This window comes from Nicotiana tabacum, chromosome 9, assembly GCF_000715075.1.
Source record: "Nicotiana tabacum cultivar K326 chromosome 9, ASM71507v2, whole genome shotgun sequence".
NCBI classification, from domain to species: domain Eukaryota; kingdom Viridiplantae; phylum Streptophyta; class Magnoliopsida; order Solanales; family Solanaceae; genus Nicotiana; species Nicotiana tabacum.
In genome coordinates this window covers 15,183,771-15,200,991 of record NC_134088.1, presented here as the reverse complement: position 1 = coordinate 15,200,991, position 17,221 = coordinate 15,183,771, and positions in this window count along the sequence as shown.

The following is a 17,221-nucleotide window of genomic DNA, read 5'->3' as shown; positions in this document are numbered from 1 at the left end:
CCAACATCCACATCCTTGTTGATAATTGCGCCAAACATGAGATCCAGTCTTTCGTAGATTGTTACGCTGGGTATCGTCAGGTGTTGATGGATGAAGAAGACGCCGAGAAGACTGCCTTCACCACACCTTGGGGCACTTACTGTTATCGGGTTATGCCATTTGGTCTGAAGAATGCTGGGGCAACTTACATGAGGGCCATGACAGCCATTTTTCATGACATGATACATCAGGAAATAGAGGTGTATGTGGACGACGTGATAGTCAAGTCCAGGACTCGGGACAATCACATCCAAGACTTGAGGAAATTCTTCGAAAGACTGAGGAAGTACGATTTGAAGCTAAACCCAGCCAAATGCGCTTTTGGAGTCCCCTCAGGAAAGCTTTTGGGTTTCATAGTAAGCAGGAGAGGTATCGAATTAGATCCAACAAAGATAAAATCTATTAGAGACCTACCTCCCCCAAGAACGAAGAAAGACGTGACGAGTCTGTTGGGCAGGTTAAACTACATCAGTCGATTCATTGCTCAGCTAACTAGCACGTGTGAGCCCATATTTAAGCTATTGAGGAAAGATGCAGCGATCCAATGGACGGCTGAGTGTCAAGAAGCTTTCGACAAAATCAAAGAATATCTTTCAAATCCCCCTGTTTTGGTCCCGCCAGATACAGAGAGACCCATGTTCTTGTATCTGACAGTTTTGGAAAATTCTTTTGGTTGCGTCCTCGGGCAACATGACGTAACCGGAAAGAAGGAGCAGGCGATCTACTACTTGAGCAAGAAATTCACCGGCTACGAGGCCAAGTACACTCTAATATAAAGAACATGTTGCACTCTGACGTGGGTTTCTCAAAAGCTGAGACATTATCTCCAAGCTCACACTACTTTCCTCATAAGCAGGCTGGATCCTTTGAAGTATATATTTCAGAAACCGATGCCTACTGGAAGATTGGCCAAGTGGCAATCTTGCTTACTGAATTTGACATAGTCTATGTCACCCGCACGGCAATGAAAGCCCAGGCGCTAGCCGATCATTTGGCCGAAAACCCGGTTGATGAAGAATACCAACCATTGAGTACTTATTTTTCGGACGAAGAAATAAACACCGTAGAAGTAGTCTCGGAAAACGCTCATGTTTGGAAGATGTTTTTTAATGGGGCCGTAAACGCCAAAGGTGTAGGAATCGGGGCAATTTTGATCTCGCCCTCCGGTCAGCATTATCCTGCCACAGTTAGACTGCGTTTCTTTTGCACGAACAATACAGCTGAGTATGAAGCCTGCATCATGGGCATGCATATGGCGATCGATCAGGATGTCGAAGATTTATTGATTATGGGAGATTCTGACCTGATTATCCGGCAAGCCCAAGGTGAATGGGAAACTCGGGATATCAAGCTTATTCCTTACCGCCAGCGCGTGGAGGATCTCGGCAAGCGTTTTAAATCAATAGAGTTCAGGTATATCCCGCGATGTCACAATGAACTAGCAGATGCACTTGCTACCTTCGCTTCGATGCTACCCTACCCAGGCAACGCCCATGTCGATCCCTTGGAAATTCAAATCAGGGAGAGACACGGTTACTGTAACATAATCGAGGCAGGATCGTGTATACAGCCATGATACCATGATATCAAGAGGTTCTTGAAGACATAAGAATACCCCAAGCATGCTACTGGAGATCAAAAGAGAACCATTAGGCGGCATGCAAGTGGTTTCTTTTTGAGCGGCGAGTTGTTGTACAAGAGGACCCCGAACCTCAATCTACTAAGATGTGTTGACGCTGAAGAGGCGAGAAGAATCATTCACGAAGTACACGCAGGAGTGTGCGGGCCCCACATGACCGGGTATGTTTTAGCAAAGAAAATCCTTCGAGCAGGTTATTACTGGATGACCATGGAAAAGGACTGTTTTGGCTTCGTTCGAAAGTGTCATCAGTGTCAGGTGCACGACGATTTGATTCATGAGCCCCCCACAGAACTGCATCCCATGTCTGCACCTTGGCCATTCGTTGCTTGGGGTATGGACGTCATTGGTCCGATCGAGCCGAAGGACTCAAATGGACACAGATTTATATTGGTTGCTATCGATTACTTCACAAAATGGGTAGAGGCTGTCACTCTCAAGTCGGTCACTAAAAAAGCTGTAGTGGATTTTGTACATTCAAATCTTATCTGTCGTTTCGGTATTCCTGCAACTATCATCACAGATAACGCAGCGAACCTGAATAGTCACTTGATGGGAGATGTCTGCGAGCAGTTCAAAATAACGCATAGGAATTCCACTCCTTATCGGCCCAAGGCCAATGGCGCTGTAGAAGCAGCAAACAGGAACATCAAGAAGATTTTGAGGAAGACGATCCAGAGTTCCCGACAGTGGCATGAACAACTACCCTTAGCATTGTTAGGATATCGCACTACGGTACGCACGTCAGTAGGGGCAACCCCTTATCTCTTGGTTTGTGGGACCGAGGCTGTGATACCAGCAGAGGTAGAAATTCCTTCGTTCGAACCATTGTCGAAGCAGAAATTGAAGATAGCGTGTGGGTTAAGACTCGATTGGAGCAGTTGACTTTGATTGACGAGAAACGAATGGTTGCGGTTTGTCACGGGCAGTTGTACCAACGAAGAATGGCTCGTGCTTACAACAAGAAAGTCCGACCCAGGAATTTTGAAGTGGGTCAACTGGTACTGAGGCGCATTCTGCCACATCACCAGGAAGCGAAAGGAAAATTTGCTCCAAATTGGAAAGGCCCATACATCATCAGGAAGATATTGCCAAGATGAGCATTGTATCTAGGTGATATTGAAGGAAATGATCCCGAAACAGCATTGAATGCGGATGCGGTCAAAAGGTACTATGTCTGAGTTATACTCAAGTGGTCCTGACACATTTGAAATGATGAAGGTTTTATTCCCACTACCCCAAACACTATCAACTCACTCTACAAGACCTTTTAGCCGTTTACATTTCTTTGGTTACCCCACACAAAAAAAAAGAGAAAGAAAACAAACAAAACAAAACATTGATGGCCTGAACTATGTCTCACTTGATTCCGAAAGGATACGTAGGCAGCCTCTCTCTGAGGTTCAGTCACACCAACAATAAAATCCCATTTACCCTGAAATTGAAACCGGGGCACACCAAACGGCTTAGAAGTTGTAGTTTCATCTACCATTCTCTACCAAGCACAAGTCCTTCGGATCAATTACCAAAGGTAGGGGGAGCCAAGAGATATCACGAATGGAGGCCGGTACATTCTAAATTGAGAGAAATAAAATGAGAGAGTCTTGTCAGTGAAAACCTTCGGGCACCGTGAGGCGACGGGATTAGAGAAACCAAAATGAGAGAGTTTGTTTAGTAAAAACTCGCAAAGAGTGCTATCTAGCGACAACAAGGAGGGAAATGAGAGAGGTCAACTAGCGAAAACCCGCAAAGGGCGATGTTGGCCGAAAGGATGACTCCACCTCAGGAAGTCTTGGCAAAGTTCCACCGGTTTGGAAACACAGATCCATTTTGGTTCGGTAGGAAATGCAAGTTCATTGAAGGTCAGGCGTCCAGTCCAAAAAGCATGTCATGTCCATTTAAAGTCAGCATATTTCCCTCAGATAAGTCTTTCTTGTCCCGAAAGGGACACTTCTTTTCTGAAATTTGCTTTCCCCGTTCTTTGTTTTACTTTTCTTTGAATCCCTTTCATTTTTAACCCCAAGTTCCAGATATACAGGAAAGGATAGGTGGCAAGATTGGTTTCATGGAGTTCCGTTTCGCAAGGGAAAATACCCCGCTTCAGTGGTACGTTTGTCCAAACCCGATGGATCATGATGTTGACTGCATTCGAAGTAGATTCAAAAAAAAAATCCCCACAGGTTTTCCCTTTGTACAAATCCTCACAGGGCTTCCATATGTAAAAATCCCCACAAAGCCTCCCTTTGTAAAATTCCCCAAAGAGTCTGCCCCAACAAATCCCCAGCGAGTCTGCCCCAACAAATCCCCAGCGAGTCCGCTTTGTAAAAAATCCCCACAGAGCCACCTTCAGACAAATCCCCACAAGGGTCTCGCCTTGTACAAATCCCCACAGATTCCCACCAGTAAAAGTCCCCACTCAAAATCCCCAAACAGAATGGGATGGAACCAAAACCTTACGCGGGCAAATCGTCACAGAATCTGGAAATGCAAGCCTGAGCAGTCTATAAAGGTTTCGCCTTTTGAATGCAATCAATGGCAGAATTTCTCAACAGAAATAAAGACGCAACAAAGCAACTGGAACAATCAAGGTCACCGAACCAACCGCCATTTCCGAACTGACAATTGTTCTTTATTTGAAAAGTTGAAATAGGTATGATCCAAGACAACCGTGCAAGAAGCAGGTGTCGCCCAAAGAAGAAAAAGAAATACATGAGTGCAAGAAAGAGTTTGGCAATAAGGAATCCACTCGAAAGGGAAGTTTCCACAAAATTCTCTTTTACATTTTACTAAAACAAGAAAACTCAAAAAAACGGGTCAGTTAGTATCCCCGGCATTTTTCATTTAGCCAGCATTGGGGCTCCAACCCTGAACTAAGCATTTTGCCATTTAGCCAGCATTAGGGCTCCAACCCTGAACTGAGCATTTGTCTGTTAGCCAGCATTAGGGCTCCAACCCTGAACTGAGCATTTGTTTGTTTAGCCAGCATTAGGGCTCCAACCCTGAACTGAGCATTTTTCATTTAGCCAGCATTAGGGCTCCAACCCTGAACTGAGCATTGATCTGTTAGCCAACATTAGGGCTCCAACCCTAAACTGAGCATTTTTTCTGTTAGCCAGCATTAGGGCTCCAACCCTAAACTGAGCATTTTCCATTTAGCCAGCATTAGGGCTCCAAACCTGAACTGAGCATTTGTTCTGTTTAGCCAGCATTAGGGCTCCAACTCTGAACTGAGCATTTTCCATTTAGCCAGCATTAGGGCTCCAACCCTGAACTGAGCATTTATTTGTTTAGCCAGCATTAGGGCTCCAACCCTGAACTGAGCATTTTTCCATTTAGCCAGCATTAGGGTTCCAACCCTGAACTGAGCATTTGTCTGTTTAGCCAGCATTAGGGCTCCAACCCCTGAACTGAGCGTTTTTCTGTTAGCCAGCATTAGGGCTCCAATCCCTGAACTGAGCATTTTTTCCTTTAGCCGACATTAGGGCTCCAATCTCTGAGTTGAGAACTTTTCTATTTAGCCAGCATTAGGGCTCCAATCCCTGAACTGAGCATTTTTTCTGTTAGCCGACATTAGGGCTCCAATCCCTGAGTTGAGCACTTTTCCATTTAGCCAGCATTAGGGCTCCAACCCTGAACTGAGCATTGTCTGTTAGCCAGCATTAGGTCTCCAACCCTGAACTGAGCATTTTTTATTTAACCAGCATTAGGGCTTCAACCCTGAATTGAGCATTGTTCTGTTAGCCAGCATTAGGGCTCCAACCTTGAACTGAGCATTTTACATTTAGCCAGCATTAGGGCTCCAACCCTGAACTGAGCATTGTTCTGTTAGCCAGCATTAGGGCTCCAACCCTGAACTGAGCATTTTTCTGTTAGCCAGCATTAGGGCTCCAACCCTAAACTGAGCATTTTCCATTTAGCCAGCATTAGGGCTCCAACCCTGAACTGAGCATTTTCTTTCCATTTAGCCAGCATTAGGGCTCCAACCCTGAACTGAGCATTTTCCATTTAGCCAGCATTAGGGCTCCAACCCTAAACTGAGCATTTTTCCATTTAGCCAGCATTAGGGCTCCAACCCTGAACTGAGCATTTGTTTGTTTAGCCAGCATTAGGGCTCCAACCCTGAACTGAGCAGTTTCCATTTAGCCAGCATTAGGGCTCCAACCCTGAACTGAGCATTGTCTGTTAGCCAGCATTAGGGCTCCAACACTGAACTGAGCATTTTCCAGTTGGCCAGCATTAGGGCTCCAACCCTGAACTAAGCATTTTCCATTTTTAGCCAGCATTAGAGCTCTAACCCTGAACTGAGCACTTTCCTGTTAGCCAGCATTAGGGCTCCAACCCTGAACTGATCATTTTTTCTGTTAGCCAGCATTAGGGCTCCAACCCTGAACTGAGCATTTTTACCTTATGGCAATATTAGGGCTCCAATCCCGGAGTTGCATTTTGTGGACTGAAATTTTCCAATCCCTTCATCAATTCTATAAACTTCCTGGCAATTAACTCACGAAATTTTCCTAGTGAAACTGGGGTAGAAAATTTCGTTCATCTGTTTTTCCCCGCAGGTCTAACCTCGAGACGCATGGATCGAGATGACCCACGAGATGAGTCTCAACCCAGAATAGAGAAAAGAAGAAAATACAAAAAGAAGATGTTCCGAGATATTGGGAAAAACGAAGGGCGGATCGCTCCAAGATTTGATCAAGGTCCCGAGTTCTGCCAATCCCGTCTCACTCAATATCGCAGAAATAAACAGGCGCCTACAACTTGCAAGCATCAAGATTCGGATCGAATTCTACAAGCAGAATCAGCTAAGACCCAAGATCAAGTTGCAAAAGAATCATAGATAGGCATCTTGTAACTAGCGGTTGACAGCCATACGTAGTTAGTTCAGTTTCAATTTTCCTTTGGTTGTAATAAGGGAGTCGGTAAGCAGCAGCGGCAATGGCAACAGTAGTAACAACAAGCATTGCAATCCCATGGTAGTCCCAGCTACCAAAGTTTCCCGAACTACATTGACCTGATTACTGTTTAGCGCAGGATATGTAGGAAATCTTTAAAGCGAAGATTCGGTCAAATCTTTCAAAAGCGCTTCACATGGAGTATTCCAATATGCAAATCGCTCATATCCGCTCACTTTATCTTTGTACGGAAACTCTTCGTGTTTTCGCACAAAGAGGGGCAGCTGTGAGCACGTGATTTTTGTTTACACGACAATTACTCCAAAAGAAATCAAAATAATAACAAATGGCTTTGCCGTACAATTTTTGGAATTTACGTGGCATTTTTGTTAGCTATTTGTGGCATTGTCCGTGTCTATTTAGTCTTATCCAACAAAAATACAAAAAATAATATGTCGTGTGTGAGTTTAGGATATCATTCTACTATTAGGAATTAATGGAACCATAATCTGGCTATTTAAAAGGAAAATCACTAAAATGCATCTTTTTTTATTTTATTTTTCGTCATTAAGTGATGTTATGTTAATATGTGTGATAATTGTTGTTTAATGTTTGTATAGTGTTATTTGATAATTTAATTGAGAAATTAAAAAAAAAATTAAAGAAGAAAAGGATTTTCGGATTGGGCCAGAATGAACAGGCCCAAACCAAAACAACCCAATCCAAAACCCCTTGTTTCCCGGTCCAATTAAGCTGGCCACATGACCGTCCAAACGACGTCGTTGTGTCGCTTTCAATCTGGACCATTAATCTCACTAGATTGACGGTCCAGATCACTCACCCATAACCCCATTACCCTACCCATTACCCGGACCAACCCCGACCCCAATACTAAACCAAACGACACCGTTTGGATTAACCCTTGGATCCAGGCCGTTGATCTCGAGTGATCTAACGGCCAAGACCCAACCATCCACCCCGTATAAAAGCCATCATCTCGTACCCCGCCCCCTATCCAAGCACCCCCTCCCTCATCCTCATCTCCTTCACCCGACCCCAAATCCCTTAGAACCCTAGCGCCGTCCCCTTTCCCCCTCACCGTAAACCCGGCGGCAACTACGCCGGTGACCCCCAGATTAACACCCTAAGACCACTCAATCACCCTGAACCCAAATCCACCAACCGTTTAGTTCGAATCAACCCCTAGGTTCTCGAATCTCATTTGAAGATTCGAGCAAAACCTCGATCTACACCAACCCACCCCAGATTCACACTAGATACTCCCCTGACCTCCCTCGTGACCAAACCAGGCTTGGTTTGGTCCGAATCTACCCACAAATCCCAAAACCCCAAATCTGAAAAAATCGAACCCTAGAACACAAGAATTTGTGGAGTCTGTTTGAATTTAAACAAAAGTTTGGGGTCTAGTAGATCCTAATCGAAGTGTTTTCATTCGAGAACACCTCGGTTAGGATTTGTCCGACCTCAAATGGGCGAATCAAGCTCGGGCCTGGGTCATCCGTGTTAAAACTTTTCTGGTTTGTTCACTATTCCCTTTTTGTTATCTATTTAGTTTAGATTAATTTATCAGCATGTTTATTTAGTTTGTTTGTCTATTTTTGGGATTTCTGTTGTCAGTTTGTTTCCCCATCTCCATAAGACCTTTTATTTGGTCGTTTCTTTATTCTGTTATGTTGAATTCGTATAGTAGTATACATATTTCAATATGATTAACGTCGTCGAATCAATAATGCTTGGTTTCCACTGTATCATGCAAAATGGTCAAGAAACAGTCTATGCCCTATTTGTGTTTGTTTGATCAACTGTTTGTTCTATGTTATAATTAGTATAGTCGATTCGATACGCGTCGTCAATTAGTTAAGCCTTGAATGGTGATAATTTGACTCATGCTATCTAATTTGATTTACTGAGACATGGGTAAAATAACTGAGAATTGACTATCATTGTGTGTTAGTCTGTTTAGCATTTAAGAATTAATCTATTAGCTGCAGTCTAGGTTAGACTTCAGACTTTGGTTTAAATTGATAGCATGTTCGCCTGGTTTAAGTTTTGGGCAACATGTGTTTTATCAGTTGCTAAGGATTCAGAGTAAAATGGACAGCATGTGCTGTCAGAACACACCCCTGCTGCCCATACCTGTTCAAACTATTAAAATGATAAACCATTTTAATAAGAGAAGGGGGTCTGTCAGAGGAATTTTATGGGCTATCTTTTCTTTTAAAATGGTGGGTGGAAAAACAGAAGAGGCCACATGGGAGGGGGTTTCAGTTTGTCTGAGAGGCTTTTAAAAGTGGTATGATAGGGGATAAATAGAGGGACATAAACAGAGAGGAGACACACATATAGACAGAGGAGGAGAGATAGAAAACACACAGACAAAAATTAGAAACTGTTTTTCCCATTGTTGTCTTGATTTCACCTTTTGACCTATTGATTAACAGTGGTATTTCCAAGTTTAAACTGAGTGTACTGGGTGCTTGTATCATTAGTTTATTTCTGGGTTTGTCCATCTGGAGTCTTGATTCTACTCTACTGTTTGCTGCTGTCATTTTTTTGCTACTGCTTTCCATCGGTTATAGTTGCATTCTTGCACTGGAATTGGTCCTGCTGTTATTTGTTGCTACTGCTGTTGTTCGTTGCTGTTTATTTGTGATCACTGCTGCCATTTGAGTTGTTGATGACTTTTTGCTTCCATCTTCCTCTTCATTTGTAAGCATTTCCAGGTACACGTTTCTGAAACATGGACTGATGTACCTTTAAATTGGAAGTTTGAGTTTGAAGTAAACAAAAAAATGAATCATTCACCTACTTTCACAATGCCTGTGTCTCAAATGTAGCAATAGGATTAAAATAATTCACTTGGTTCGTATTTGCTTGGATTCATTCTAATCGTATTTGTTTTTTTAAATTGGGGTGTATTTGAACCAACATGGACTATTAAGTAGTATGTTGTTATATTGGTTAGACATATGTCCATGTGTTTTTAACAATTTAGTTTTGTTTGGTAATGATAACATAATATAGAATGTTAGCAGACATTTGTATGTATCCCGTTGGATCTTCAAACTGTTTTGCCATGGCCCGATTCAGTTTGATTTCAGCGCATATGTCGAGCAAATTTCATATCACGTTAGTTAATGCCAATGGATTAACCATTAATGACTTTCTCATTTGAATTCCCTGTTTCAATATAGGTTTAATAGTGTTAGTTTAATAATTGATATTAGCATCGGCTCACCATGTAAATAAAGCGGCTATTAACTCTATAGAATCGGCAAGTTGTTAACATATTAGGGAATACGAATCAATGGTGCGGGATTAAGAGCTCTAATCTAATAAGTGTGAATCTAGCAAGATGGCATAAAGTTAGATCTAATAAACTTTCGAATAAGCATTAAGAATCAAGGTTAATGTTATTTTGAATAATCAAAAAGTAATTATTGGTCTATTCACATAATTATGCGGAGTTAATCTAGTTATATGATAATTAATCTTCTTTGACCACATTATTTTGTCGAGTTTTGTATTTACTTATAATTTTAAATTTTAAGTAACTTTTCTTTCTGTCTTAATCTAGTACGTAATATGTTATGCTCGTAACATGTAGCTAAGTAAGATTTTCCTTTTTTGTTTTCTCTTCTTATTTTTTATATATATAGAAATGTAGTCACTTTAGAATATCTTTAAAATAAAAGAGACGAGCCTCGCCAAATAAAACGCAAATCATGGGGCCCTCAATAATTGATCGTAATAAATACTTAGAATTTGGGAATGACAGTTTAGTGAATTTCACTATCTTCCTCAAAGATAATAACGCGTTTAGACTCTTTAGGCGCGACTTAATTAAATTACATTCTTAAATTCGGGTGCGCATTTATGTGACCCAAATTCAAATCTCAACGGAGTCGAAATGTGTTAACAACTACGGGTGCATTGATTGCGACGTGGTTCGAGATGCATTTTCACGACGTCGCAATTCTATAAAATAAATGATAATAATAAAAGCGGTTTAAACTCAATAAAAGCACGTAAGTCATAACATGTATTAAAATCAGATATTTAGCCATTATAACAATTTAAGCGACCGTTCTAGAACCACGGGATTCGAGGGTGCCTAACACCTTCCTTCGGGTTAACAGAATTCCTTACTTAGAATTTCTAGTTCGCAGACTTCATTTGGAAAAGTTAAATATTTTCCTCGATTCGGGATTCAAGATAAACCGGTGACTTGGGATACCAAAAGCCAAACCTTTCCCAAGTGGCGACTCTGAATTAAATAAATAATTCCATTTCGAATATTGTCACTTAAATTGGAAAAACTCCCCTCGCGCATTTAACCCTTCGGGGCGGGCACGCAAAAAGGAGGTGTGACAATTATGCCACGAGATGGCTTGTTATAGCACTTGGGCTGTAGGAGCCCCTCCAGAGTCTGAACACCCCCAGTGAGTGCGAGTACCCAATGTGAGTGATGTGATGTAGCCCGAGGGGCTGTTGTTGATTCATATTGTTGCCCGAGAGGCTGTTTTTGATTCATATTGTTGCCCGAAGGGCTATTATTGATTCATATTGTTTCCTGAAGGGCTGATTGCGAGTGATTGTGAGGTAGCCCAGGGGGCTGGTCCTGTTGATATCATTGCTCGAGGGGCGGCTTATGGTACATATTTTGCCTAAATGGCCGTTTACGTTTTCTATCATTTTTTACTTGTTGTTTCCTTCACTCGTTTGAACTATTGGAAGATGTTTTAAAAAGGAAAGGTTTTTACTGAAACTCAGTTTGTTTTACGAGATATATGATTTCTGCATTGTTTTGGACATATATTGTTTGGCTGTAGTGTTATGACGTACATTACGTGTTTTCTTACTGCTCAGCTTTCATTTACTCTTATTACTTACTGAATTAGCGTACTCACATTACTCCCTGAACCTTGTGTACAGATCCAGGAGTTGCGGGTCGCAATAGTGAGCATTGATTGTCCATTGAGAAGGATTTCGGAGTCGACAAGGTAGCTGCATGGCATTCGCAACCTTGTTCTTCTCCCTCATATCTCCCCTAGCTTTAGTTAGTATGGTCTTCCAGTCTTGTTTAGACTTTATTGTATTGAGACAGAGTTGTAGTTGCTCGTGACTTGTGACACCCCGATATCGGGCTTGTGTATTTATTCTGCACTAGTTATTCAGACTTATATTATGAGATTTCTTGTTTATTAATGGCTTAAAATGACTTTTATAGAATAATGGTTTGATTCGAGAATTGTGTTAGCTGGCCTAGTTTCACGATAGGTGTCATCATGACCGGGTCGGTTTTAGGGTTGTGACATTATCTCACATCTTCTTGTAGTCGATCAACATAATGGGATATTAATGAAAAACCATGAAAGTCGACCTACTGGTTCTTGTCTATTCTCTAAAGTGAATGAGATGAACTTCCACCAAGCTAAGCGTGGAAGCGGTCGTGGTCATGGCCGTGGTCGGGGAAGAAACTCTAATCATGGTAATAATAATGCACCAAAGAACTCTCCTCACTACCAGTAGTGGAAAAGGAAGGAACAAAAGCATGAGGTGGTGGCAAAAAATGCAAAAAATATATGTTGTAGATGTGGAGGAAAAGGGCACTAGTCACGTACCTGCCATACGCCAAAGCACCAGGTTGATCTATATCAAGCCTCATGTGATCGGTGGTAAATATATATATATATATATATATATATATATATATATATATATATATATATATATATATATATATATATATATATATAGATAAGTATGGTTATGTAATTATTGTACATAAATAAAAGTTATGTTTTGATAATGATGTTTACTATAATATATTTTGTTTATGTCATTTTGAAGAATATGGATAATCATCAAATTATGTTTGGATCAAAGACCAATCATGAAGATATTTGTGTAATTGATAGTGGAACAACTCATGCCATATTCAAAGATCAGAAATACTTTTTTATTTGGATAAGAAAAAAACAAATGTTTCAACAATTTCTGGTAATATAAGTTTGGTCGAAGGCTCCGGAAGAGCCATTATATTTCTGGCTAAGGGAACAAAACTTATTATAGACAATGCATTGTTCTCCTTCAAGTCCCAAAGAAACTTGTTGAGTTTTATAGATATCCGCTGAAATGGGTATTATGTTGAGACAATAGATGAAATAAACGTAGAATATCTTTGTATTACAAAGAATGTTTCTGGCTAGAAATGCATTGTAGAAAAGTTACCAACTTTATCTTCTGGCTTATACTATTCAAAATTTAGTACAGTGAAGCACATCTATCGTAAACCAAAAGGTTACGGATTCAAATACTTTTATTCTTTGGCATGACCATTTGGGCCATCTTGGATCAATAATGATGAGACGGATTACTAAAAGTTCGAGTGGGCATCCATTAAAGAACATGAAGATTCTTACAAAAGATGAATTTTATTGTGATGCTTGTTATCAAGGCAAAATGATCACTAGACCATCACCAATGAAGGCTGGCATTGAATCCCCTGCCTTTTTAGAGAGTATACATGGGGATTTATATGGACCTATTCACCCACCAAGTGGGTTGTTTAGATATTTTATGTTCCTAATAGGTGCATCTTCATGATGGTCTCATGTGTGCCAACTATCATCTCACAACCTGGCGTTTGCAAAGCTACTAGCCCAAATAATTCGATAATGGGCGTAATTCCCAGATTATCCTAGAAAGGCTATTCACCTTGATAATGCTGGAGAATTCTCGTCTCAAGCTTTTGATGATTACTATCTATCTGTTGGGATAAAAGTTGAATATCCTGTAGCTTATGTGTCGCGCCCCCTTTTTTTCACTCCGCGAAGAGAATTCCGAGTTCCGACGTTCATAGGGGTAATAACTCATTTCCTTTTGGGATTTGGGTATTTGAAGAGTCGCCACCTAATGGATTATGGTGCGTTAGGGCACCTAGAGCGTTAACTCTTAGACTAGTTTGCATTACCAGAGATTTAAGGTAAGGGCTCGAGATAACCTTGAGGGGAAGGTGTTAGGCACCCCTCTCGGTCCACAACAGTGGGTCCCCGCCGAACTTATACTTATAATTAGTCCTTTAACAAACAAGAAGTTGAAATACATAATTTGTAAATAAAAGCATGTTGGACACTGTTTGACTCAAATAACTATAAGACAAAGAATTTGAGCAAGTTGCATATAAAAGAGCAAAGTTTAAACATTAGGAATTGGAGAAAGGGGTCCTAGGTTGGTTAGCCTACAGATCACCCCACACAATGCTAGGTAAACACTCCTCTATGAGGGGCTACACGTGACATTAGCGCGTAGTCATCATATCCCTTTCTACCCAATTCCCTCCCCTTGGTCATAGCCTAAAGCGTTCGAGTAACCTTGATAATGTCCTATGCGTGCACTACCTATCCCTTCCTCGTGGCCCTGGAGGTATTTTAGGACCTCTATTCTTTGGACAGTTCTAGACTTTCCTAAGGTTTTAAAGCATAAAATCTAGGCGTCAATCAAGAACAGTTAGGACTGCATTTAAAGAAACAAGTTATAGGTTCACAGTTACCTCCTCAAACATAGCAAGTAAGTGCACGTCTTCAAACAATATTCCAATACTTAAGAGAAAATCCTAGAACATGATATCTAGGTGAGAAGGGATTATGCAGCCTTGAATTAGGACAAAGTGTCAAAATCCTATTTAGCTTGCCTACTGGTTTAAACCTATTAAATCTGGACAGTTTTAAATAACCAAATCACAGTTTCAGAGTTGCAGAATTTAAATCGCCCTATAGGCTTGCCTAAACGTAGAACAGTGAGGTCCTAAGAGCATGATATCTACATTGATTTAGTAAAACAGCGAACAGTTTTAAACGGATACTTGAGATCTTCTAGACATATTTTCTAGCGGTAGTAAATTAAGGCAGTGTTTGGAAACTCATTAAAGAAACGGATAGTTGATTAAACCAGTTCAAAAAGAACTAACATGGATTAAACTGATTTGTTTAACTAAATTGATTTTAAGGTCTATAAGCAGATTTTCTGATTTTAATTCCTATAGACATGGTATCTAATTGTTAAGAGTTGACGTTGTGTGATGACCCAAAAAGTCATTACTTGTGTTAAAAGTAAATTCTGCGTTTTGAGGCCTTAAAAATCTCTTTCGGCATCACCTCGATTTGCGTACAAAGTCTGGGCGCGTAGCCGGAAAATTATTATGTAAAAATATGTGAAAATGATAAATGTTTCCTTAAAATGGATTTAAGTTGACTTCGGTCAATATTTTAGGTAAACGGACCCGGACCCGTAATTTGACGGTCCGGGAGCGTCCGTTGAAAAATAAAGGACTTGGGAGTATGTCCAAAATCGAATTTCGAGGTCCCAAGCTCAAGAAATGAATTTTTAAATAAAATTATTTTCTAAAATTATTTATGAGATTTGGAAATGAATTGTGATTAGAACTTGATGATATCGGGCCTGTATTTTGGTTCCGGCGCTCGGTACAGGTCTTATATGTGATTTAAGATAAGTCTATGAAATTTGGTAAGAAACGAACTTTAAACGACGCGAATCGGATCATATTTGAGAAAAATGGGAAATTTGAAGTTCTTGAGAAATTTCATGATTTTTGATGCTAAATTCATAGTTGTTAGTGATTTGAATACATGAGCGAGTTCGTATGATGTTTTTAGGTTAGTGTGCATGTTTGGTTTGGAGCTCCGAGGGCTCGGGTGAGTTTTGGCTAGGCCGCGGGGTGGATTTTGGACTTGGTGAATTACAGGTTTTTAGTTGGTGTGATCAGGCCTGCAGGCTTCGCAAATGCGAGTTCACAAATGCGAAGGCTGAGTCGCAAATGCGAAACAGCCCAGGCCAACTCTTCCTCGCAAATGCGATATGCCCCTTTTGGGCCTTTTATCGCAAACACGATCCCTTGTTCACATTTCCCAACTCGCAAATGCGAACACAGCAGAGGTCCCTGGTCGCAATTCCCATATTTGCAACTTGCAATTTTATAACTTAACCGAAAACCTCCCATTTTTCACACTTTTTCAAACCAAAATACCCTTAGGCGATTTTTCAAAGACAACTCTTCTTCCAAAATTGATTGTAAGTCAATTTTAACTTATTTTCTTCAATTATTAACATCTTTTCACATGATTTCAACTCAAAATCAATGATTTGCATGGGGGGAATTGGGTGTTTTGGGTAGAACCTAGGTTTTTCAAAAATTGGGGATTTGGACCTCGATTTGAGGTCCGATTTCAAAATAAATTATATATTTGGGTTCGTGGGGGAATGGGTAATCGGGTTTTGGTTCGAACCTCGGGTTTTGATCATGTGGGCCTGGGGCAATTTTTGACTTTTTGGGTAAAACTTGAGAAAACTCATTTTCATGCATTTGAATTGATTCATTTAGCGTTTATTGATGTAATTAAGTAACTTGTGACTAGATACGAGCAAATAGGTAGTGGAATCACGAGGTAAAGAGATAGTAGAGGCTTGAGTTGTATTCGTGGCATCGAGGTAAGTGTTTGGTCTAACCTTAACTTGAGGGATTAAGAGTTGTGTCATATGTGCTACATGTTATTTGTTGAGTATGACGTATAGGCATGGTGACGAGTATCTATACGTTGGTGTCAAGAATGACCGTGAGTCTTAAAATTGAAATTGTTGTGTTCTTGATAAATCCTACAAATGCCTAAGTTGTTGATTTTCTGTGTTGAGCAAGGATTATGATTATCCTCGTGGGAAGTACTTATGATTGAGTATTAGTGCTAATTGAGGTAGTTAGATGTTGGAACAAGTTTGGTTATAGCTTTTACCCGAATAAAGGTCCGGGATCGAATTTCCACAGGGAGCTAGTAGTGGAGTTGTATTTTCTGTCTAGCCTAGAGTTGCGGTTGTGCTTCTAATGTCACTTCAAACATTTTTTGAGTTTTTGTATTTATAACTACTATTATAAAACTAAGGATTAAAGCTAAATTATGCTAAAAGAATATTGCTAGGTTGTAATTAATGGGAAGAAGAGCACTAGGGTCGTAGCATCACCTAGGTGGCTAATTGACAGGTAGATGTTACTAAGGATAGATTGACATATTTGGGGATTATGCTGTAACCGTTGCACAATTGCACCCACTCTCACACCTCTCGGTAGAGAGAGTGATTTTGCCCAATTGACTCTCTCGAGATCAATTGGGTAGGCCAATGAGACCAAGCAACTAGGGTTCAAGTAGGGTGATTACTCTCTCGAGATTTAACCCGTTAATTGGAACTACCATTTCTCATGGGTCCATCCCAATTCCTTGTTGGGTCAATTTTGGGGTCAGAGACTCTCTCTTTTGGGAAGAGTTAAACCCACTAAGCTTGAATTAGTGTTTGTAACCGCCAATTCTTGAATAAAAACATAAAATCAACCCAAATAGCAAACACCCAATATCAATCTAACCCTAGATGGCAACACCCATCAATTACCCACACTAGGGTTGAGCCACAACCCTAGCTAATGGGTTTAGCTACACATAATTAAAGAAGAAACTGAAGAAATAGATGAAGAACTAAACATATTAATTAATTACTAAGAAGAAACTATAATAATCTATTGTTAATGGGAAGCAAAAGTGGCAAAAATGGCTTCAAT